Source organism: Sarcophilus harrisii, chromosome 3, assembly GCF_902635505.1.
Source record: "Sarcophilus harrisii chromosome 3, mSarHar1.11, whole genome shotgun sequence".
Lineage (NCBI taxonomy): Eukaryota > Metazoa > Chordata > Mammalia > Dasyuromorphia > Dasyuridae > Sarcophilus > Sarcophilus harrisii.
Window position 1 is genome coordinate 348,727,096 of NC_045428.1, and position 24,804 is coordinate 348,751,899.

Below are 24,804 nucleotides of genomic sequence, written 5' to 3' on the forward strand. Positions count from 1 at the left end.
AACATAAGGACTTAGGAAAAATGTGTTAATGATGTGCCAATCAAAGGCAGCTGAGTAAGATAGCAATGGCATAGCAAGAAAAGACAGAGCCTAGAATAAATAAAACAATCATTGTTCAGCTACTCTTGGAAACTAAGAACTCAGAACATTAAGTAGTTGTGGCAAACAGCAGTTTAACCTTTTTGTTGTGGCATTTCATAAACAAAAAATACAAATTTTGCTCTCAGATACCACCTTCTTAGCCAGCTATCAACTTCACATATTCTCCTTTCTTCTTTGAAACCTCTATACTTAACTGTCAGAGTGCTGAAAACACCACCTTTATCCCTACAGGTTTCCTTTAGTTTCTTGCTCACAGTGTCATGATCCTTAGTTACACTTTCCAGTTGTGTATATGATTTATTCTCACATGAATCATCAAATGTCATCACTGGTTATAAGGATTAATAATTTTAGAGAATTCTAAATACATACCCTCTAATCACAAAGCTTGAAAGTTATGCTAGATCAAATAGCTGCCTTATTATCATTTGATTAGTAATCAACAAGCACCATGATTTTTTTTTTACTTCAGCTTTCTTTTTTGATGTGATGAATCCTCATCAATATTTCCTAGCTAAAGTATGAAAAACTCCCCCCCCCCACCAAGATATCTATTCTTCCTGCTCTGTAGCAGTGAGGGTCCAAGTAAGAACATATAGCATGAATTAGTAGAGGATCCAGATTGCATGAATATACAGCTTCCTCCAGTAGCACTTAGCATGGGAACAAAGGAGAGAGGGAAATCTATGTAAAATTTAACTGTGTTTAATATAGAAAGTGTGAATGAAGGAAAATCAAGGGGACAAGGTATTCAAATGTAGAGAAAAGAGTATAGTTAAACTAGTTAACTGTGAGGTCAAGAAAATAAAAGGAAGAAAGTGATTACAGAAAAAGAGTGATGAATGGAGGAAGAAAGTAACGAGAAATTGAGGAACATGGCAGATTAAAGGCAACCCACTTGGATTCCCAGCATTCTCCTCCAAAGAAGCTTAAAATAACTCTTCAAATCAAATTTTGTATTGTAAAGTCAACAGTAAATTAAGGGTTCCTACCCTAAGAAAATTGAGAAGGTTGGCAGGAAAAGTGTGTGACAGTTGTCCATACAAACCATTCACTCAGCAGCAGCAGAACCAGCCACAGCAGCAATATCTTTGAGGCTTCTCAGCCTAGGAATGATAAAGGGGTGGATAGAAAGAGATCATAGGGGATCATTTATTGGTACTGAGCATAGCTAGCACTAATTAGCAAATCTATTGTCCATGTTCTGGGTCACAGTTCCAGGGCCAAGAGAAGTTCTGGGGGTTGGTTACAACAAAACATGGACCACAGTTCTAAAGAAAAGAAGGTACTGGTCTTGTGAATGTAGGGTACCAGGATATGTCTTTGTTAAGGAACAAATTGCTGATCAGGAATATAGAAAACATATCTCTCCCAGGATCATATCACCTTGAAAGCAGCAAAAACTTGCAGTCCACTTGAAAATAGCAACAAAAAGTCTGAAATTTGAGACAGTGTCTCTCCACTTAGAGCTGAGTAAATCTCAATTTAAACATAAAATTCAAAGGCAAGAATTGGGCTAAAAAAAATTAAATAATTTCACCACAGAAAGCTGTTCTCAGAAGATTGAAGACTACAATGTAAAAACAGCTACCAAGCCTCAAAGAAGAATACTAATTGGATGCAAGTGCAACAAAAATTTCTAGACCAATCAAAGGAAGACATAGAATAGTAATGGGGGAAAAATTGAGGAATGTAATAAGAGTGATACAAGAAAATTATAAAAAGAAATTGACAGCTTGGTAAAAGAGGCATAAAACAAAATTGAAGAAAAGAAGTACTTAAAAGAACAATTGTCCAAATGGAAAAGGAGGTAGAAAATCTCACTGAAGAAAATAATTCATTAAGAATTAGAATTGGGCAAGTAGAAGCAAATGACTTTATGAGGCATCAAGGAACACTAAAACTAATTCAAAAGAATGAAACAATAGGAGAAAACATGAAATGCTTCATTGGAAAAATAACTGGGAAATAATCAAGGAGAGATCATTTTCAATTATTGTACTACTCTAAGAAATAATCAAAGAAAGAACAGAGAGATCTTATTTCAAGAAATCATCTAGAAACTTAAAAGAAATTACTGATCACCTCCTGAAAGAGGTTCCAAAATAAAAATTCCCAGGAATTTTAGGCCAATTTTAGAGTTCCCAAGTCAAAGAGAATAGACTTCAAGCAGCTAAAAATAAACAACATAAACGCTGTGGAGCCATAGTCAGGATAACAAAGGATTTAACAGTGTCAATGTTAAAGCAACAGAAGGTTTAGTATATGATATTCCAGAGATAAAGAGAGCTAGGATTACAATCAAGAATAACCGAGGCAATAAAACTGAATATAATAATTTGAGGGAAAATGGATATTTAATGAAATAGAGTACTTTCAAGCATCCCTGATGAAAAGACCAGAAATGAATAGAAAATTTGACATTTAAACACAAGATTGGAGAGAAACATAAAAAGGCAAACACAAAAGAATAATCATAAGAGATACCAAGTTAAACTGTTTCCATTCCAATATGGGAAGGTGATACATTGTAACTCCTAAGAACTTTGTCATTATTAGAATATGAGAACGAGTCTTTATAAAGACAGAGGGCATGAATTGATTATGTTGGAATAATCTTTCAAAATATGAAGCGACGAGAAAGAAACATGCACTGGGAGAAAGGAAAAGGGAGAAGTAGAATAGAGAAGTTTTTCTCACATAAAAGAGCCTTACAAGGAAGAGCTTTTACATTGGAGGGGGAAATGGTATCTTGGCAAGAAAAATTTGAATCTCACTCTCATCTGAGTTGGTTCAAAGTGGAAAGTGTGCACATATGCATATGTGATATATATATATATATATGTATATAGATATAGACATATATGTATAGATGTATGTCTATATATATATATATATATATATATATATGTAACTTACTCAATAAAAAATAGAAAGGGAAGAAATAAGAGCAAGGAGGAATAAAGATAATGGAGGACAAATTAAGGGGAAAAGTGAAGCCAAATGAACTTTTTAGGGGGACTAGGTAAAAATATAAAGAGAAGAAACAGAAGAAAATATATTAGGGAAAAGCATATCATAATCATAACTGTGAATGTCAGTGGGATGAATTCACCCATATAACAGGAAATAAAGAATGCATCAGAAACCAGAATTTAACAATATATTGTTTACAGAAGGCATACACAGAGTTAAAATAAAGCGTTGGAGAAGAATCTGATATATTTCAGCTAAACTTAAAAAAGGTAGGGGTAGCAATCACAACCCTGAGACAAAACAAAAAGTGAAAATAGACCTAATTAAAGAATCAATCAGCTTAATTTTGCTTTAAAAATTGAAAATTCAATACTATCCGAAGTTTTGTAGTTTTTTTTTTAATCTAATGAAGTCATTAGTTCTCATATATTGAGTATAAAACTGAGTCAAAATTGTAAATAAGAGCTATTCCCCAAAAGGTAAATGGTCAAAAGTAATAAATAGGAAATGTTCAGTTGAAGTCACATAAAAAGGTTCTAAATTACTATTAATCAAAGAAAGCCAAATGGAAAAAACCCAGATACCACCTTATACCTATGAGAAATGACAAATCAGAGCAACTAGATGGTACAATGGCTAGAACACTGGACCTGAAGTCAGGAGAATCTGAATTCAAGTCTCACTTCAGAAACTTAACATTTACTAGCTGTGTGTACATGGGCAAGTCACTTAACCCCAATTGCTTTGTAAAAAAAGTAAAACATAAAAAATAAAAATAAAAACCAATAATTAGAAATGACAAATGCTGGAGGGAATGAAAGTAGTATGGGAAATGACAAAGAGGTGTGGTAGTTTCAGAAAAACATTGGCAAGAAATATATGAACTGAAGGTAAGGTCAGTGAAAAGAAGTAGAAGATGTAGAATGATCAACTTTGAAAATTTTGGTTACTTTGATCAATACAATGATCCAAAATAAGTTCAAAGGACTTATGATGAAAAAAGTTAGCCACTTCCAGAGAAGTGACGAACTTCAAGTGTAATTTGAAGTATAATTTTCTCACTTTTTAATTTTTCTTGCTTTTAAAAAATATGACTGGTGGAAATGTGTTTTGCATGATTTCACATGTATAATTGATACCATATTGCTTGTTTTTGCAGTGGGTGGGATGAAAGGAAATAATTTGGAACTTATAATTTTTTTAAAGTTAAAATCAATAAATAACAAATTTTTGGGAAATGTTATATGAACTAAATATGTATTTCACTTTATGAGAAACTTCCAAACGCTATTAATGCCTGATGGCATATTTCTCTAACAATTTATACACTTTAGAGAGGTGCCTAGAATACTGAGAGATTAAATGACTTATTCTGGGTCATACTATCCAAATGTGTCAAAAACAAAAGTTGAATCCAAGTAAGTTTTCTTTCCTTTTAGTCCCCCTCTTTAGACACTATGCCATCCTGCCTCTTGTAGATATCTTGGACATCACAAACTCTGAACTGCCAAAGCTGAGGATAACTGAAGTTTGGGAAGAGTAATGTCAAAGCTATAATTAGCATGGGACAATTATAGCTTAACACCAGGGGACTAATGTGGGGAGCAGTTCCCTCGGAGGAACCAATATTCCTCTTCAAGACTGGCCTCTTACACCTAGAAACCTACTGTCAAAACTCCTTTTTTTCCAAGCCTCGCTTTTCCAGGAAGAGTATGCCAGAGTCCCTGAGAGATAAGGTTGCTCCCAAACCATTAACAGTCACACCTTCCTCTGTGCTAGCACCTAAAATCACATCCCAACTAAATTTTTCCTAGGACAGATAATTCTTGTTTATGGCTGAGTGAAGTAAGTAGGAAGATGAAAATAACAGAATAACATCATAGAAGGAAATCTGAGATTTCAAGATCTCAGAGATAATACACTTTATGGTGATGGCCAAATAATATGATTACACTTAAAAGAGTCTAAAGAGTATTGGAAATATTGGTCATAGGAGTTAAAGGGCATAATGAGTTGGATTTGAGATATTCCAGGATATTTGAGATGCTGTCAGTGTTGACAAATCTTGTCATTTCCATCTTTACAATATCTCTCATCTATGACCCTTTCTTTCCATTTAACACAAACAAAATCCAAATTCAAGCCTTTCTCTAGCACTTTCCACCTAGAAGATTGCAAGAATCTTCCATGGGGTCTCCCTGTTCCCCTGTCTCAAGCTCCCATCATTCCTACACTCAGTTGCCAAGATGTTTTTCCAAAGCATAAGTCTGAATATGTTATATCCCTCCTCACTTCCTTAATCCTCTTGATCTCAAGTGATTCCCTATTATCTCTAAAATCAAATATAAAATCATTTGTTTGGCATTTAAGGGCCTTTCCAAATTGTTACCTTTCTATCTTTCTAGTCCTCTTGCAGTTTTCTCCTATTCTATAATCCATCTACACTGGCTTGCTTGTGTCTTGAATGTGGCATTCCATCACCCATTTTCATTTCTTTCTACAGCCTGGCCTCCTGTCTGGAGTGCTCTGCCCCCTCAATTCTTCCTTAGTTTCCCAGGTTTCTATAAAGACACAGCTTAAATGTTATCATCTTCAAATGTCTTTTCTCAGTATTCTAGTTTCTAATGGATTCCTCTTTCAGAATATCTCAGTATTTTGGATCTATCTTGCATATTCCTAGCTATTTATATATCATCTCTAGAAAATAAATTCTTATTAAGGGCAAGAATGTTTCTTTTTGCCTTTATATTGTCAATACTATTACAATGACTGATATATAGTCATTGCTTAATTAATACTTGTGGAGCAACTGATTTGCCAAAGTCCCCAAGTATAATGGAAAAAGGGAATGTGAAGAGGATGACTGTCACCAAGATTCTGAGATATTAGAGAGAACAGTAAGAGTGGAATGATAGCAATGAAAAAGTGAATAGTATAACATAGTAGAATGAGTAAACCCAAAATAGAAAAGTGGCACTAGAAATCACTAAGAATATCAATTGCTCCTCCTCCTGGTGTTTCAAGGGTCTGAGAAAAGAAGCAATCATCACTCTAGAAGGTTACCAAGGATGAGGTGGCATTTATAATGAGAAAATTAAGATTCAACTGGTATCGTTTGCTTATTTTACAGCTAATTTTTTTGTCCTATAGCTTTAAAGTTTGGCTATAGCTGTTAAAATTATGGTTTCTTTGTCTCTAAAGCTGGCTCACAATTTGACTGGTCTGTAATGAGTTAAGTTTAAAAGTCTGGTTCTCCTGCTAATTACTGATCTGTTCTTGCCTCAAGAATTTAGCTGACCTTGAGGAATGTCTGTTAACACAGGGGAGCTAGGTATAATATCTTTATACCACAGAGTTAACATTTAAGTACGTTTGGTTTGCTGTTCAAAAGTCTGGCCCACCATCTTGCACTTGGACACAATGAGCACTTTTAGTATCAGAATAGAGGGAGATGATCAGTCAGTAGTCATCATAACAAAATTTCAACCAATCAGGTTGTTCTCAGTTATTTTTCAGATCTAAACACTTATCTTGCCATCAGCGCTATATGGCCTATGCTGTTGGATTCTTTGTATACTTCCCAAAACCTGTAAAAGAGAAGCTGTACTTTTACTCTGTCTTGGCTAAAAGAACAGTCTTTATTGAGAAACAGCATTCCCCAATAATAAGTGTTACTTTAAAATGTTCAGAGAATTATCTCACTATACTTTTTTGCTGTTAAATTTTAAGTCATGACAATAAAAGGCAGATTTTTAAAGGAAAAAAACACGAAAAGAAAATAATAAGAAGAAAGTTGATGATAATTTGATAAATTTAGTTTACATAAAGGACAATTCCAAAGGTAGAGAGAAAGGAAAAGAGCAGAGAACAAGGACTGGAAGAGGAGAGATTGAGCTTGACTTTTAAAGTGTGAAAACTGGAAGATGACTAACTGTCATCAAAAGACAGATGGGTACAAGAACCTGGGAATGGAAGCACTCCCCAGATAACCAGTCTTATTTACAATCCATCATCCATAGTCATCACCCAGAGAAGCAATTCTTTTTAAGAAAGGGTCAGCCATTTTCAAACAGCTGCCAACTACAGGATAGGTAAGCCAGTCTAATTGAAGCACCAGGGTACCTGGAAGGAGACCTAGAGGCAGCCTGTAGTAGACAAGCCACTACCATAATCTTTGATTACACCCCAGTGAAAACAGCCCAGAACATTGCATTAAAAATTCTTGGGGATATCTGCTGCCAGCACAAACATCATCCTGGGAAGCAATGCCTAGGGAGATGTAACTTGTCAACTACAACTTTGCAGGTATTCTAGTCACAAGTATTGAAGACCCTGAGGAGAAAGTTCATTTCACCAAGGTCCTTGGCACTGTCAAATAAGAAATTGAAATAATTTTATCATTAGAAATTATATCAAAGAAGGAATAGCATTATCTGTTTTGCTTCATTGGACCTTTCCATTGTACTTGAAGTTGACACCTTCTATAAGTTACATTTTTCGCAATATGAGAGTTTTGAAATGAAGATGTGTCTCACTTTCTATTTGTATCTTCACCATTCATCACAATGCTTTGCACATGTATTTAATAAATGCATTTTTAAAACATCCTTTCATTTAAAAAGATGTTCTAAACACAGATTACAAGCAGCTGTAAATTACAAAATTTAAAGGTATGGATTAAGTATCTATGTATCATTATCAACCTCCAGACCAGCATAGAACATTGTTTTATTTTATTAGGTATTTGGTTGTTGAATAAGTGAAACACAATAAAAAAAGAGGCATCAAATTAAATGAAAAACAATGTTTTCTATACCTATAGCAATGTTTAACTTAGGCTAATTATTTTTATTTGTTTTAATCAAATGACAACTGACTTTATTTCCTTCAATATAATTATTTTTAATCCAACAAACACTAGGTATAAATCACTATGCTAATCACTGGAAATACAGTTTCCTAGATCAACTCAATTCTCAAGGATTTTACAATCCAATGAAGGAGGAGGAGAAGGAAAAAAATGATGATTAGGTCTGAAAGTTCTGTTTCCTTTTCGAATGTAAAGCTACCCAGAGATATGTAGGAAAAAAAATTATACTGAAGAGTAAATTTAAAGGTGCAATTCTAAATCACAATACCTGTAGCTGTAGAATTGACCTCCTTATATTGTCATGCACTTCATTGCCCATTTCAGCAAATGAGGTGGGCTGACAATTTGACATAAGCAGTGACATGTGAATGGCAGTAATTAAAGTGGGGGAGATAAAGAAGATCTTGAACTTTTCAGACTGTCTTGAAAATGGCAAAGTGATTTAAAATGCTGATTACTTACTTATTTTTTAAATCATTTCCTTCATATGACACAAGGAGAATGAGCTGTGCCTTTCAATTCAAGCATGCCTCTTGAGCCCTGGAAATATCCTCTTTATTAAGGACCTCACCAGCTGCTGCCCTAGAAATCACCACAAAACTTGGGGCCACAGCTGTGTGGGATGCTCCAGATTTTGGGGGTGGAATTACTCTCTGTAAAATCAGCAAATCAAGGCCAAGGTCTAGGTGAATATCTCTATACCCACAGCTTGAAATTATTGTTTTGAATGGAACCCTGCATTAAAAAATGAGGCTTTTTCTTCCCTCCACTGGTTTTCTTTGTAATCCTGAGTGTCCAAATATTTTTCTTAAACTAAGTTCAGAGCTGTGGATCTCGATGACCTCTTTTTTTTTTCTAAGTGATTTTGTTGCCATCAAACTTCTGAGCAGTCTAGAAAGCTAAAGTTTTTTCTCAGTTTATCTAAAATTTCCCTTACTGTTGCCCCAGAATTTATCTCAGTTGGTCTTTCCCCTTGATACATCAGCTTGCAATATAACATTGGTTCTCTTAAAACTTTCAGTGAAGGCAGGAAAGGAAGATTGGAAGCTATCTTTTTCTCCTCTCTGTTTTCTTCCTATTCAATGCTGCTCAATTCCAAAGAAAGCAAAGTACTCATAACTATATAATGCTTGTTGAGCCTACTCAAACCTTTCTATTTTGATGTCTTATTCATTTTTGCTCTGCCTCATACTAATAACTAATCTCCACTTCCCCAAACAATCAATTAACAAGCATTTATTAGGCTCCTTTTATAAATTCTGGCAACTTTACTAAGAGCTGGAGATCCAAAGGAAAGTAATCATCCCAAACTTCAAGAAGCTTATTCTCTACTGACTTGCTAACTAATTGACTGGATAACAAATCTGATAAACTCAGATATTCATGCCTAATAATAGTGGACTGAATTTGTCCTTTCCATGTAATATCCAACTTTTAAATGAAGGCCTTCAGTATTTTAATGCACTGAGTAAAAAATAGGCAGCATGAGATTTGCAAGGGTTCTCAAATGTTTTAGTATTAAGAACCCCCCCCCAAAAAAAGAGCTTTTGCTTATGTATGTTATATCTGGGAGTATATTGACAAGTGTTTAATAAATAACTCTCCAGGGGGAAAATACAACTGATGTATTTCTGAATTTATTCTGCATTATTAATATTTTATCCAGCACTTGAACTCTAGAAATCAAGAAAGCAATAAATTAAGGTGCAATTTGTATTAATTCTCAATTTAAATATAAATGCTTATACTTATTTAACAATACATTTGCAAGAGCCAATTTGAGCTGTTTCCAACATAATTCTAGTTATATTTCTTGATATTACTATATTAAAAATCAAAATATTTTAGTATTGTTATGAAAATAATTTTGGTCTTACAAATCCCATAAATGGATACCTAGTGGTCCTTGGATTTTGAGAGTCATTGGTGTAGTGGAAAGAGTACAGTAGAAAAATCCTAACAGAAACTTTATTCTTTCTGTCCTTAGGAAAGATTCTTCGCTTTGCTTGGCATCAGTTTTCTCAGCAGTAAAATGAAGGAATAAAGCAATCAAAAAGATCCATTCTAGTCACTTATCATACTTGAGAATTTAAGGGCCATAAGGCTGGTGAAAGAGGTTATATATTTTTGAGCAAAAAGTCTTTAAAAATTATTTTAATGATATTTTTGTTTGTGTCACTTAAATTTCTGATTATCATTACCTCCTTTTAAATAAGAAGGTTTTTCTTTCTTTCTTTCTTTCTTTTTTAGTGATCCTTCAGTCACACCATGAGTCAGTCCACATAAAACTGACTCAGTTTTTACTTCTTCAGATACCTATGGCTCATTTTATAGATCATCACAGGAACCGTTTTTTTTTTTGTTTTTGTTTTTTTTGTTTTGTTTTTTTTTGTCATTGAAACATATGAATACCAAGAACTCCTTTAAAATGTTTTAGGCTGAAGTTACTAAGTATTATACACTATATTACAATCAAAATATTTTGGGTGTCCTGAAAGTGTCATTCATATTACTCACTTGTATTTAACCTCCCAAAGTGTTTGCCTCAGAGTGATCTTATATACCACAAGAAAAAAAAAAAACTGTAATATAAAACCAAATCTGTCATATATAATCAAACTTACATGAACAAGTGATAAGGCTGGTGGCTTTCCATATTTTTCTCTAAGGATTCCTGCAAGGTATACTGAAACAAGACAACAGATTTTTATTTGTGATTTATGATTTTTATTGTGACCTGTGGGTTTATTATCTAAAGGTCTGAAAGCATTCTTCACTTTAAAAATACTTTACTTTACCAAATTAAGTTTCATTGGAAAGCCTGTCAATTTCTTGGCAATGAAATACTGAGAATCATGGCTGAGTCACTGGAGAAGCAAAGGCACTTTATATTAATCAAAAATGACAGATGGGGCAGAAATTAAAATCGTTATGTAAACTAGATTCAATAGCAGTCAATCAGGTTGAATTAATAAAACTCTGTTATTAGCATTAAAATATATCTTGATGTAGTTAAATAGTCTTATTTTTATTCACTTTAAATTATTTATTTTACATAAAGATTTAGCATTTCAGAACTTGATGAAGCTTTTGATAAAGGTCACATAAAGAAACATCTTATGGGGGAAAACCTTGAATAAAAAGTCAGAAGATCTTGGTTATACTCCTTGGCTTTGCTACTGATTCATTGTGTGACCTGGGAGAAGTGGCTGGCTCTTATTTATTCATATAAAATGGAGATTATAATACTTACCTTTCCTACCTTACAGGATGATTTTAAGAAAAATACATTGTAAACTATAAAGAAATATATGTTAGAACTCTTATGAGAATTCATCCTGCTGCCTTCATAATTTTGTAAAGTTATTAACTTTTTCTTCATAAAGTTTAATCATTTAAATTTTTTATTTAACATAAATTTATTTTTCTCCCTTCTGCTCCAACTCCACTAAAATAAAAACAAAAAAACAAAAAAAATTATAAAAATAAACTTTATAATAAGATACCCAAGTATCTTAGTTTTTTCTATAGTAATTTTAAATGGAATTTTTTCCCTCTCTTTCCTTTTCCCTTTCCAAGACAGAAAGCAATCTGATCTAGGGTATACATGGACAATTATACTAGACATATTTACAAATTAATCATGTTGTAAAAAAAAAGAATCAGGAAAAAAGCAAAAAAACACATAGGAAAAAAGCACCAAATTTTCAAAAGTAGAAAATAGTATGCTTCACTCTGCATTCTGTCTCATACCGCTTTCTTGGGATATGAATGACATTTTCTATCACTTTAAGAATTGTCTTAAATAACTATTTCTGAGAATAATTGTCTATCATAGTTGATCATCACACAATGTTGTTGTTACTACATACAATGTTCTCCTGGTTCTGCTCATCTATTCATATAAATCTTTCCAGATTTTTAAATCTGCCTGTTCATCATTTCTTATAGAATGATAGTATTCCATTATATTCATATAACACAACTTGCTCAACCATTCCCCAATTGATGGGCACCTCTCAATTTCTAATTCTTTGCAACCATAAAAAAATTGCAACAATTTTTTTTGTACAACTGGGTCTCTTTCCCATTTCAATGATCTTTCTGGCATAGAGATAAGAGTGGGAGCACTGCTAGAGCAAAGAGTATTCTTGCTTTTATAGCCCTTTGAGAATAGTATATTCAACTTCACAACTTCACCAACAGTGCATTAGTGCTGCAGTTTTCCCACATCCCTTGCAACATTTATCATTTTCCTTTTCTGTCATACTAGCAAATCTGATAAGTGGATCTTGGTACTCCACTGTTGCTTTGATTTTTATTTCTCTGATCAAAACTGATTTAGAGCATTTTAATATGGCTATATATAGTTATAATTTCTTCATCTGAAAACTGCCTATTCTCTTTGATCCAGCAGAGTCTTTCCTGGGCCTAAATCCCAAAGAGATCATAAAAAAGGGGAAAGGACCTACATGTGCAAAAATGTAGCAGCCCTTTTTATAGTGTCAAAGAACTGGAAACTGAGTGTATGCCCATCAGTTGGGCAATGACAGAATAATTTATGGTATATGAATGTTATAGAACAGTATTGTTCAGTAAAAAGCAATCAGCAGGAGGATTTTAGAAAGATCTGGAGTGACTTATATGAACTGATGCTACGTTAGTAGAATCAAGATAACATGGTATACAACAAGAAGATTATGCAATGATCAATTCTGAGGAACTTAATTCTTTTTCAACAGTGAGATAATTCAAGCCTATTACAATAAAATTGTGATGGAGAGAGCCATTTGCATCCAGAAAGAGAACTGTTGGGACTGCATGTGGATCACAACATAGAATTTTCACTTTTTTTTTGTTATTTGCTTGCATTTTCTTTCTCCTTTTTGATCTGATTTTTCTTGGGCAGCAAGATGAAAGTAGAAATATATATAGAAGAATTGTACATGTTTAATATATATTGGATAATTTGCTGTCTAGGGGAGGGGTTGAGTAAAAGGAAGGAGAAAAATTTGGAACACAAGGTTTTACAAGAGTGAATATTGAAAACTATCTTTGTGCATATTTTTAAAATAAAAGGCTATTATTTTAAAATATTTTTAAAAAGCATTCTCAAATTCAACTTCACCCCCAAAAAGATTCAAACCTGCTTGTTCATATGTTTTGACCATTTATCAATTTGGGAATGACTTGTATACTTAGAAATCTGACTCATTTCTTTTTTTTCCCTTTCTTATTGTAGTAATTTTATTTATTTTTAATACACATTACTTTATGAATCATGTTGGGAGAGAAAAATCAGAGCTAAAGGGAAAACCATGGGACTAATTAAAAAAAAAAGAAAAGAAAAAGAAGTGAAGATAGCATGTGTTGATTTACATTCAGTCTCCTTAGAGGTTTTTTTTTTGTTTGTTTGTTTTTCTGGATGCAAATGACATTTTCATTCCAAAGGTTTTGGGGATTGCTTTGGATCACATAACTGCTGAGAAGAACCAAGTCTTTCATTTTCCACACCTTTCTAAAATCAGATTGTTCATCATTTTTTAATAGAACAATAATATTCCATTACCTTCATGTATTACAGCTTATTCAGCTATTCCCCATTTGATGGGCATTCACTACTTTTCCAATTCTTTGCTACCACAAAAAGAATTGCTACAAACATTTTTGCACATGTGAGTCCTTTTCCCTCCTTTAAAATTTCCTTGCATCCCAGCGCATTAAGTTCCTCCTTTTTCTATTTTGTTCATGTAGGCATTTAGACAAATAACATTTCTCTAAGAACAGTTTTGTATTTCCTGTAAGTTTTGATATGTTGTTTCATTATTATTATTCTCTTAGATGAAATTATTGTTTTTATGATTTTGTACTTGACCCATGTAATCTTTAGGATTACATTATTAAGTTTCCAATTAGCTTTTAGTATATTTTTACATTGCCCTTTATTGCATGTTAGTTTTATTGAAAATTATTTGTTTAATATTTCTGCCTTTCTGATTTTGATTGTGATGTTTGTATGCCCTAGTAAAGTAAAATTTATTACCACTTTTTGTTTAGGTACCATGTATCTTCCAAGGAACAAGGTATATTCCTTCCTATTCCTGTTCACTTTCCTCCAAGAATTCTATTGGCCTCCTTAATTTCTTTCTTGTTTATTTTGTGGTTAGATTTATCTAGTTCTGAAAGAGGGAAATTACAGTCCCCCATTATATAGTTTTGTTATTTGTTTCCTCCTGTAACTCATTTAATGTCTCCTGTAGGAATATGCATGCTATACCACTTGGTACATATGTCTAGAGTAGATATAATTTCATTTTCCATAGCACCCTTTAGCAAGATTTAATCTTCTTTCTCATCTCTTTTAATGAGGCTTATTTTTGTTTTTGCTTTGTCTAAGATTCAGTTTGCTGTCCCTACTTTCTCATTTGTTTCTTTTAACTTTACCTGAGCATAATACATTCTGCTCCTGCCTTTCATCTTTATATTTTGTGAATCTTTCTATTTCAAATGTGTTTTTTGTAAACAACATATTTTAGGATTCTGGATTTTAATCCACTCTGCTATCCACTCCCTTTCTACAAGAATGTTAATCCCATTCATATTCATTTATGATTGTTAACTCTATATTTACCTCAATTCCATTTTTCCCCATTTATATTTTCTCTCTCATTTCACCTTGTCCCTCCTCATCAGTGTTTTTCTTCTGACACCTTGCTTCCTCAATCTCCCTCCCTTATATTAGCCTCCCATTTTCTTTTCATTTCCCCTAATTCTACTATACCATTTATCAGCTTCCTCATTTGCCTTTTATTTCCCCTTTCCACTCCTACTTCTCTAAAGGATAAGCTAAATTTCTATGCCCAACTAAGTTATTCTCTCTTTAACCTAAACCCAAATGAGAGCAAGATTCAAACAATGCTAATCCTGTCCTTAGTTTTCCTCTACTGTAATAAGTCTATTGTACCTCTTCATGTTATGAAATTTACCCTATTCTTCACACTTTCCTCTCCTCTGAGTAAAATCCTTTTTTCACCCTTAATTTTCTATATATCATATTTTTATGTATCATCATATCAAAGTCAACTCTGTTATAAAGCTTCACCTTTCTATGTAGAAATGTAAACAATTTAATCTTATTGAACAGCATGTTGTCATTTTTTATCATTTCTTCTTACCTTTTTATGCTTCTGTTGTGTCTTGTATTTGAAGACTTAATTTTCTATTCAGCTTTAATATTTTCATCAGGAAAGTTTGAAAATCCTGTTTTATTGAATATCCATCTTTTCCCTTGAAATATGCTTAATTTTGATGGGTAGTTGAGTCTTGGATATTATCCAATTTTTTTTGCCTTTCCAGAAAAATTATATTCCATATCTTCATATCCTTTGATGGAGAAGACCTCAGTAATCCTGATTGTGACTCTTTGATTGTTTGTAGCTCTTTGACCATGTATACTTTATTGTATTTTATTTTTATTGTAGTAAATTTATTTATTTTTATACATATTGTTTTATTAATCATGTTGGGAGAGAAAAAATCAGAACTAAAGGGAAAAACCATGGGAGAGATTAAAAAAAAACAGAAAAAAGAAGTGAATATAACATGTGTTGATTTATGTTCAGTATCTTAGAGCTTTTTCTTGAGGCAGATGGCATATTCTGTCAAAAGACTATCACTATTGCCTTGGATCACTGAACATCTGAGAAGAATCAACCCTTTCATAGTTGATCATCACACATTCTTGATGTTATTATGTACAATGTATTCTTGATTCTACTTGTTTTGTTCAACATCAGTTCATACAAATCTTTCCAGGCTGTTCTGTAATCAGCTTTTTTTAAAAAACAATTTTTATAGAACAAAAATATTCCATTACTTTCATGTATCACAGCTTGTTCAAATATCCCCCAATTGATGGGCATCTACTCCTTTTCCAATATTTTGCTAACACAAAAAGAGCTGCTACAAACATTTTTGCACACATGGGTCCTCTTCCCGCTTTTATGATTTCCTTGCGACAGACCCTGTGGTAGTACTGCTAGGTCAAAGGATATGTACAGTTTTATAGTCCTTTGGACATAGTTCCACATTGCTCTATGGAATTGTTGAATTATTTCACAACTCCACTAACAATGCATTAGTGTCCCAGTTTTCCCACATCCCCTGAAACATTTGTCATTACCTTTTCCTGTTACCTTAGCCAGTCGGAAAGGTCTGAGATGATAAATATGAGTTGTTTTAATTTACATTTCTCTAATCAATAGTGATTTACAACATTTTTTCATGTAACTATAAATGGCTTTAATTTCATCATCTGAGAAATTGAAACTATTTCTAACCATATGAAAAGATGCTCCAAGTAATTATTAATTAGAGAAATGCAAATTAAGACAACTTTGAGATACTACTACACACCTGTCAGATTGGCTAGAATGACAGGGAAAGATAATGCGGAATGTTGGAGGGGATGTGGGAAAACAGGGACACTAATACATTGTTGGTGGAACTGTGAATACATCCAACCATTCCGGAGAGCAATTTGGAACTATGCTCAAAAAGTTATCAAACTGTGCATACCCTTTGATTCAGCAGTGTTACTACTGGGCTTATATCCCAAAGAGATCATAAAGAAGGGAAAGGGACCTGTATGTGCACGAATGTTTGTGGCAGCCCTCTTTGTAATGGCTATAAACTGGAAACTGAGTGGATGCCCATCAATTGGAGAATGGCTGAATAAATTTTGGTATATGAATATTATGGAATATTATTGTTTGGTAAGAAATGACCAACAGGATGATTTCAGAAAGGCCTGGAGAGACTTACACGAACTGATGCTGAATGAAACAAGCAGGGCCAAGAGATCATTATATACTTCAACAATAATATTAGATGATGACCAGTTCTGATGGACCTGGCCATCCTCAGCAATGAGATCAACCAAATCATTTCCAATGGAGCAGTGATGAACTGAATCAGCTACACCTAGCAAAAGAACTCTGGGAGATGACTAAAAACCATTACATTGAATTCCCAATCCCTATATTTTTGCCCACCTGCATTTTTGATTTCCTTCACAAGCTAATTGTACAATATATCAGAGTCTGATTCTATTTGTACAGCAAAATAACAGTTTGGTCATGTATACTTATTGTGTATCTAATTTATATTTTAATATATTTAACATCTACAAGTCATCCTGCCATCTGGGGGAAGGGGTGGGAGGTAAGGGGAAAAATTGGAACAAGAGGTTTGGCAATTGTCAATGCTGTAAAGTTACCCATACATATAACCTGTAAATAAAAGGCTATTAAATTTAAAAAAATTCATCATCTGAAAATTGTTCATATCTTTTGACCATTTATCAATTGGGAAATGAGGTGTATTCTTATAAATTTGACAAAGTTCTTTATATATTTTAGAAATGAGACATTTATCAGAAATACTGTCTCTAAAGACATTTTCCCAGCTCTTTTTGGTTTTGTTTTTGTTTTTGTGAAATCTTTTAAATTTAATGTAATCAAAGTAATGTTCTCAATAAATAATAAAAAATAAAAAAGTAATGTTCTCTAGTTCTTCTTTGGTCATAAATCCCTCCCTTCTCTAAAGATCTGATAGATAAGTTATCACTTGCTCTCCTAATTTCTTTATATATTCATCCTTTATGACCAAATCATGTATCTATTTTTACCTTCTTTTGTAAGGGGTGAGAAGTAGATATTTGCTGAATTTGTGACATATTCTTTTCTAATTTTCCCTAAAATTTTTTGTCAAATTGTGAGTTCTTCTTCCAGAAGCTGGAGTGTGGGGATTTATCAAATACAAGATTGCTATAGGCCTTCATTATTGTGTCACCTGTGTATCTAAGATATTCCATTAATCCATTACTCTATTTCTTAGCCAGTACCAAATAGTTTTGATGACTAGTGCTTTATAATATTGTTTTAGTTTTGGTACTACTAAGCCACCATTCTTTGTATTTTTTGTATATTTTTGTATTTTGTGTATATTTTTGTATTTTTTTTTCATTAATTCTTGCAATGGGCTGAGGTTTGAGTTGATGAACTAAGGTTCCCAAGTACATGAGGCTAAATAGTAATTGGGCTATACCCTATTAATATAAATGAATGGGTAAAGAATGGCCCCCGCCCACTCTCTGTGCAAGTCCTGATGTGTTGTATAGGAAATGAATTTTGGGTGGGTGGAGGAGAGGGGAGAGGGGGAAGTTGGGGGAGATTGGCCTGGGTTCCATACTCCTAGTGCTGGTTGTGTGGGTGCTGGCAGCGCTTCTTGACTAGCTACACAATTGCTATTGCCCATTCTCTTCTCCTCCGATCTTTCTTCACTGAGAATAAAGACTGAGATTTTCCCCTAACTTAATTCCTGACCTGGCATTTTAAAATACATGGTCTTCACATTTGGTGCCCAATGGGGGCTTTTGCACTGACACTGACCTTCCAGGGGTTATAAAACCCCTCTGGGCCATTTTTGTCAAAAATCAAGAAGTTAATAGTATAAAGGGTTAGATTTAGAAGTTCTCTAACCCTAAATGCAGCTGTAACAACTGACCAACCTATGCTCATGATCTATATAAATGGCCTTCCATTGGAAGGATTGGTAGACACTGGTGCAGAACGGACAGTCATTAGAGGTGCCAATTGGCCCAGTCACTGGCCAAAGATTAAAGAGACAAACCCATGCCCGGTAAACAATAGCAGCTGAATTTAGTGCTGCCCCTATGAATGGATTTAATAAACAGGAGTTTTTTAACCTTTTTATAGTTGAAAAAACCCATCAATCTGTGGAGAGTTTTACAGCAATTAGTCAAAAATTAGTACTTCGGTTTTTTTAAGAGGGCTGTTTGAAGGCTCGTAACATTTTACCTGTTCCATCCAATGGAAAACTGATAACCAGTGGGATAGAACAGTGGCCTTAAGTAACGATAAAATTCAGGCCTTATTAGATATAGTAAGGAGCAGCTTGACAAGGACACTTAAAACCTTCCTAAGTCCTTGGAATTTCCCATGTTTGTTTGGAAAAAAATCTAAAATGGAGATGAAAGAATTAAGAAAGGTGAATGAACAGATGGAAACTATGGGAATTTCTTCAGCCTGGATTCCATCTCCTACTAATTGCCTAGAGAATGGCCTCCTTTTATAGATAAAGGATTGTTTCTATTCTATCCCTTGATAAGGAGGATGGAAAGATTTGTTTTTCAGTCCCAGGAATTAGCTGAGCCTTATAAAAGATATGAAGAATTTTTGCCAAGGAATAGAAAATAGCCCTCTATGTGTCAAATGTATGGTTGCGTTTTGTCAGTAAGAAAAGATTCCTAAAAGTTATGCTATTAATTACATGGATGACATTTTGGGATGTGATTGAGGAAAAATTTTAGAGGATGTCAAAAACCATAGAAACACTAAAGAATTAAAATTATACATAACCAGAAAAATTCAAAGACATGCTCCTTTTCAATATTTAGGATATGAAATATACCCTAAGGTGCTTTAAATTCAAAATTCCTTTAAGAACAGAGAAGCTAAACAATTGAATGATTTTGAAATTATAGGAGATATCCAATGTATGCACAGTGTTAGGTTTGACTACCTATCAGTTCAAATTATATGGCATTTTTAAGGGGAGAAGTGCTTTAAATTCACCACGCCAGCTTACAAAAGAATTCAAGAGGTTTTTAAAAGGGAACTGGTTTATCCAATGGGTTGAAAGAGTCACTCAAAACCCTTGAGATATCAGTTTTTGCCAACAAGAGGCACCCAGAGTCCTTCACAAGGACAAGGAAGGATGGGGAATCTCCTGGCACAACCAGAAAAAGCCTTACACTTACCCAGTGTTGTGGTGAATTTTATTAAAGGCCACTAAGGAGCAGTCAATTTCTGGGACAAGACCGAAAGATATAATTTTATACAATACACAAATTAATGTGTGGTTTGGAGACCATCCCAGAGTGCTAAATTTTATTAGCCATTCCAAATTTTATACATGGGTTCCATTAAAGATAACAGACTATTACATAATTGGCGATGGATTCTGAAGAAAAAGTTTCTAAAGTTCCTCTTTAAAGGACCAATATCTTCAACCATATCCAAACATAATATTTGTGTGTGTACTCATGATCTAATTAAAAAAAGTAGTCAGAACTCCTTTTCAGTCCACTCAGCAGAATGAATTGTTGTAATCATTCTAGCCTACTTATTATCCAGGAGAATAGATATAATATCTGATTCCCTTTATTAGTAGGTGTGGCAAAGAATTGCCACAGCCCAAAAATAAAATTTGAGCCTCTAATATATACGCCTTTAAGAAACTTCAAGAGCAAGTGAGAAAGCATTCAGGTAAAATTTATATTACATGTCCACTCCTCATAGTACTTCCAGGTCCCATTTTTGATGGAAATTCAAAGGCATATAGCCTTTAACCAGTTGGTCAAACCCCTTTATTCCGGCCCAGGTATCTCATTCTAAATATCATCAGACTGCTCGAGCTTTAGTTTACTTTGAATAAAAGAGAGGAAGCCAGAGATAGTAAAGCCTGAAGGTTTGCCTTCCTTTTCCATGTCCTACACTCCTAGGGAAGAACCCTTTGGTTTGAGACCCAAAAATTAAATGGATGGACCCATTATAAATCTTTTATCTATCTTTTATCCAGTTTGGTAGAATTTTTGATTCACTTTTGCAATACCAAGAAAGAGATTTAAGTGGTACTGAATTTCATAAACTTTCCATTATTGTGCCACAAGAAAAAACAGATAATGGTCCGTTATATTTGAAACATTTTACACTTTTGTGCACAGTATAAGATTTTGAAATGGGATACTTTTAATTCCCAAGGAAAGGCAATAGTGGAGAGGGAGAAATAGAGAAAAGACACTCCAAAAACAAAAGAAAGGGGGAGCTAAGGTAATCCTAGAATTCAAATTAACCCTTTATACTATTAACTTCTTGATTTTTGACAAAGATGCACTGGCTCCAGCAGACAGGTTTTATAACCCACTGGAAGGCCAGTGTCCAGTGCGAGCAGCCCCATGTTGGGCACCAAATGTGAAGACCATGTATTTTAAAATCCGGAGTCAGGAATTCAGGTTAGGGGAAAATCGTCAGTCTTTATTCTCAGTGAAGAAAGATCAAGGTAGAAGGGAAGGGAAAATGTGTGAGCTGAGTCAAGAAAGCTAGACAACAACCAGCAGCTAGGGAGTATGGAACCCAGGCCAACTCCCCCAGTTCTCCTTCCTTCTCCCTTCTGCCTACCCACCAAAATCATCATTTCCTATCAAAACATCAGGACTTGCAAGAGAGGGGGGGGATTTCTTTACCTAATCATTTATAATTAGGGTATAGCCCAATTACTATTTAGCCCACATACTTACCCGTATAACTAAACCTGCCCATTACAAATTCCCTTGATATTTTGACCTTGGATTCTTCCAGATGAATTTTATTATTTTCTTTCTATTGTTATAAAATATTGTTTGGGAACTTTGATTGGTATCACATTGAACCAGTAGAACAATTTAGGCAGAATAGTCATTTTTTTTTATATTAGCTCAGCCTAGCCATGAACAATTGATATTTTCCAATTGTTTAGAACTGATTTTATTTGTATGATAAGTGTTTTATAATTGTCTTCATATAGTTCTTAGGTTGGTATTGGCAGGTAGATCCCCAAGTATTTTATTTTGCCTACACTAATTTTAAATATAATTTCTCTTTCTATGTCTTGATGATGAGCTTTATCATTAATATATAGAAATGCTGATGATTTTTTATTGAGTTATTTTATATCCTGAAACTTTGTTAAATCTATGTAGTGATTCCAGTAAGTATTTGAAGGACTTTCTAGGATTATCTAAGTATATTATCATATCATCTGCAGAGGTGATAGCTTTGTTTTCCCTCTGCCTGTTCTAATTCCTTTAATTTATTTTTCTTTTCTTATTGCTAAAGCCAACAATCTAATACAATGTTGAATTGGGAATTGTCCCATGTTGGGAATATGTCCAGTTTCTTTCTATTACAAATAATGCTTTTTGTAGGTTTTAAATAGGTGCCTCTTATTATTTTAAGAAAAGCTCCCTTTATTCCTATGTTCTCTAATATTTTTTAATAGGAATGTGGTACTGTATTTTGTCAAAATCTTTTTCTATATCTATTGAGATTGTCATATGATTTTGTTATTGATAAAGTCAATTACAATAAAAGTTTTCCTAATATTGAACCAGCCTTGTATTATAGTTCAAACTATAAGAATAATTCACTTTTAAGTGGAGTTCTGCTCCTGAGGTAAAAGGGTCGCTATCCTTGGTTTTCAGCACAGCGTCCTCTTGTAGTTTCAGGACATAGCTTTGCCTGCTGTGTTCAGGACACAGTCTGGTTTCCTAGAGTTTGCCTTTTGATCTGGGACTGGAGGATACCCCCCTTTTGTGTTCTTCTGCTGAGCCAGGACTGAGGGTCTTAGTTCCGGATTTGCTGTGATTTAGATCCTCTCACCTGCTTACTCAAAGTCTGTTTGATCTGTGCTGAACTGGGCTTTTCACCCCTGTGAGACTGACCTTTCTTGAGGCTCTTCCAGGCTATCTTGAACTGGAGAGAAGTTTCATTCCACCAGACTCTGTTCAGAGCCATGGTTTCATGTGGTTTTGAGGAAACTGTGAGTGCACAGGCAGTTTCCTGACTTTATTCCACCAACTTCGTCTTGGCTCTACCACTAGTCAGTGTTTTTAGCTGTGGCTCTTTTAATTATTTCTTTCTGGCTACTGCAATATTTTCTACTTGAACTGATAATTCTGGAATTTGGCTACAATATTTCATGGAGTTTTCATTTTGGCATCTTTCAGGAGGTAATTAGTGGATTCTTTCAGGCCAGTTATCATTCATAATTTCTTAAAAGATGTTGTCCCCACTCTTTTTTGGTCATGGCTTTCAGGTAGTCCGATAATTCTTTTTTTTTATTAGAGCTTTCTATATTCAAAACAGATGCATGGATAATTATTCAACATTAACTCTTGCAAAACTTGTGTTCCATTTCCCCCTCTTTCTCCCACCTCCTTTCCTAAGTGGCAAGTAATCCAATATATGCTAAACATGATAAAAACATATGTTAAATCCAATATATGCATATATTGATACAATTATCTTGCTGCACAAGAAAAATCAAATCAAAAAGGAAACAAATGAGAAAGAAAATAAAATGCAAGCTAACACCAACAAAAAGAGTGAAAATGCCATGTTGTAATCCACACTCAGTTCCCAAAGTCCTCTTTCTGGGTGTATGTAGCTCTCTTTATCACAAGATCTTTGGAACTGGCCTGAATCATCTCATTGTTGAAGAGAGCCACGTCCATCAAAATTGATCATCATATAATCTTGTTGTTGCCATGTACAATGATCTCCTGGTTCTGCTTATTTCACTTAGCATCAGTTTATGTAGATCTTTTCAGGCCTCTCTAAAATCATCCCACTAATGTTTTCTTATGTAACAATAATATTCTATAACATTCATATAGCATATCTTATTCAATTATTCTCCAACTGATGGATATCCACTTTTCTTGCCCCTACAAAAAGGGCTCCCACAAAAATTTTTGCACATGGTGTGTCCCTTTCCCTCCTTTAAGATCTCTTTGGGGTATAGGCCAGTAGAAACACTACTGGATCAAAGGGTATGCACAGTTTGATAGCTTTTTAGGCATAGTTCCAAATTCCTCTTCAGAATGGTTGGATCAGTCCACAACTCCAGCAATAATATATTAGTAGTTTCAGCTTTCCCACATTCCCTATAATATTCTTCATTATTTTTCCTGCCATCTTAGCCAGTCTAAGAGATATGTAGTGGTACCTCAGAGTTGTCTTAATTTACATTTTTCTGATTAATAATGATTTAGAGCACTTTTTCATATGATTAGAAATAGTTTCAATTTCTTTATCTGAAAATTGTCCGTATCCTTTGACCATTTGTCAATTAAAAAATACCTTTAATTCTTATAAATTTTAGTCAATTCTTTCTCTCTCTCTCTCACTATTTATATATATATATATATATATATATACTTTAGAAATGAGGCATTTATCAGAACCTTTGAATTAAATTTTTTTCCCAGTTTATTGCTTCTTTTATAATCTTGATTACATAAGTTTTATTTGTACAAAACATTTTTTAACTCAATATAATCAAAATCATCTATTTGTGTTCAATAATGAACTACAGTTCTTCTTTGGCCACAAATTCCTTTCTTTTCACAGAGTACAATAATTCTTAAATTTTCTCTCCTGGATCTATTTTTCAAGTCAGTTTTTTCCTAATGAAGTGTTTTATATTTTCTTCTATTTTTTAAAGCTTTTTGATTTTGTTTTATTGATTCTTGGTGTCTCAAAATGACTCTCAAAAAGTCATTGGCCATTACTTGTCCAGTTCCAATTTTTCATGAATTCTTTTTTTTTTCAATTAGTTTTTGTACCTCCTTTCCCATTTACCCAATTCTAACTTTAAATGAGTTTTCTTCAGTGATTTTTTTCTTCCATTTGGCCAGTTCTAATTTATAAGCTGTTGGGTCTTTTTCACTCAATTTTTGTACTTCCTTTTCCAAATTGTTCATTCTTTTTGCATAATTCTCTGACATAATTCTCATTTTTTCCCCAATTTTTCTACTCTTACTTTACTTTGCTTTCTACTCTTACTTTACTTTCAAAATCCAGGGCCACAGTTGCTGATGTCTGTTGTGGCTAATTCCAACCAGATTGTCAGCACAATTGTGCTGGCTGTGCTGGGCTGGGCTGCATTCTCTTTTTATCCAAGTGACATAGACCTGAAGTCATTAAAAAATTATCTTAAGCTGGACAATTGTT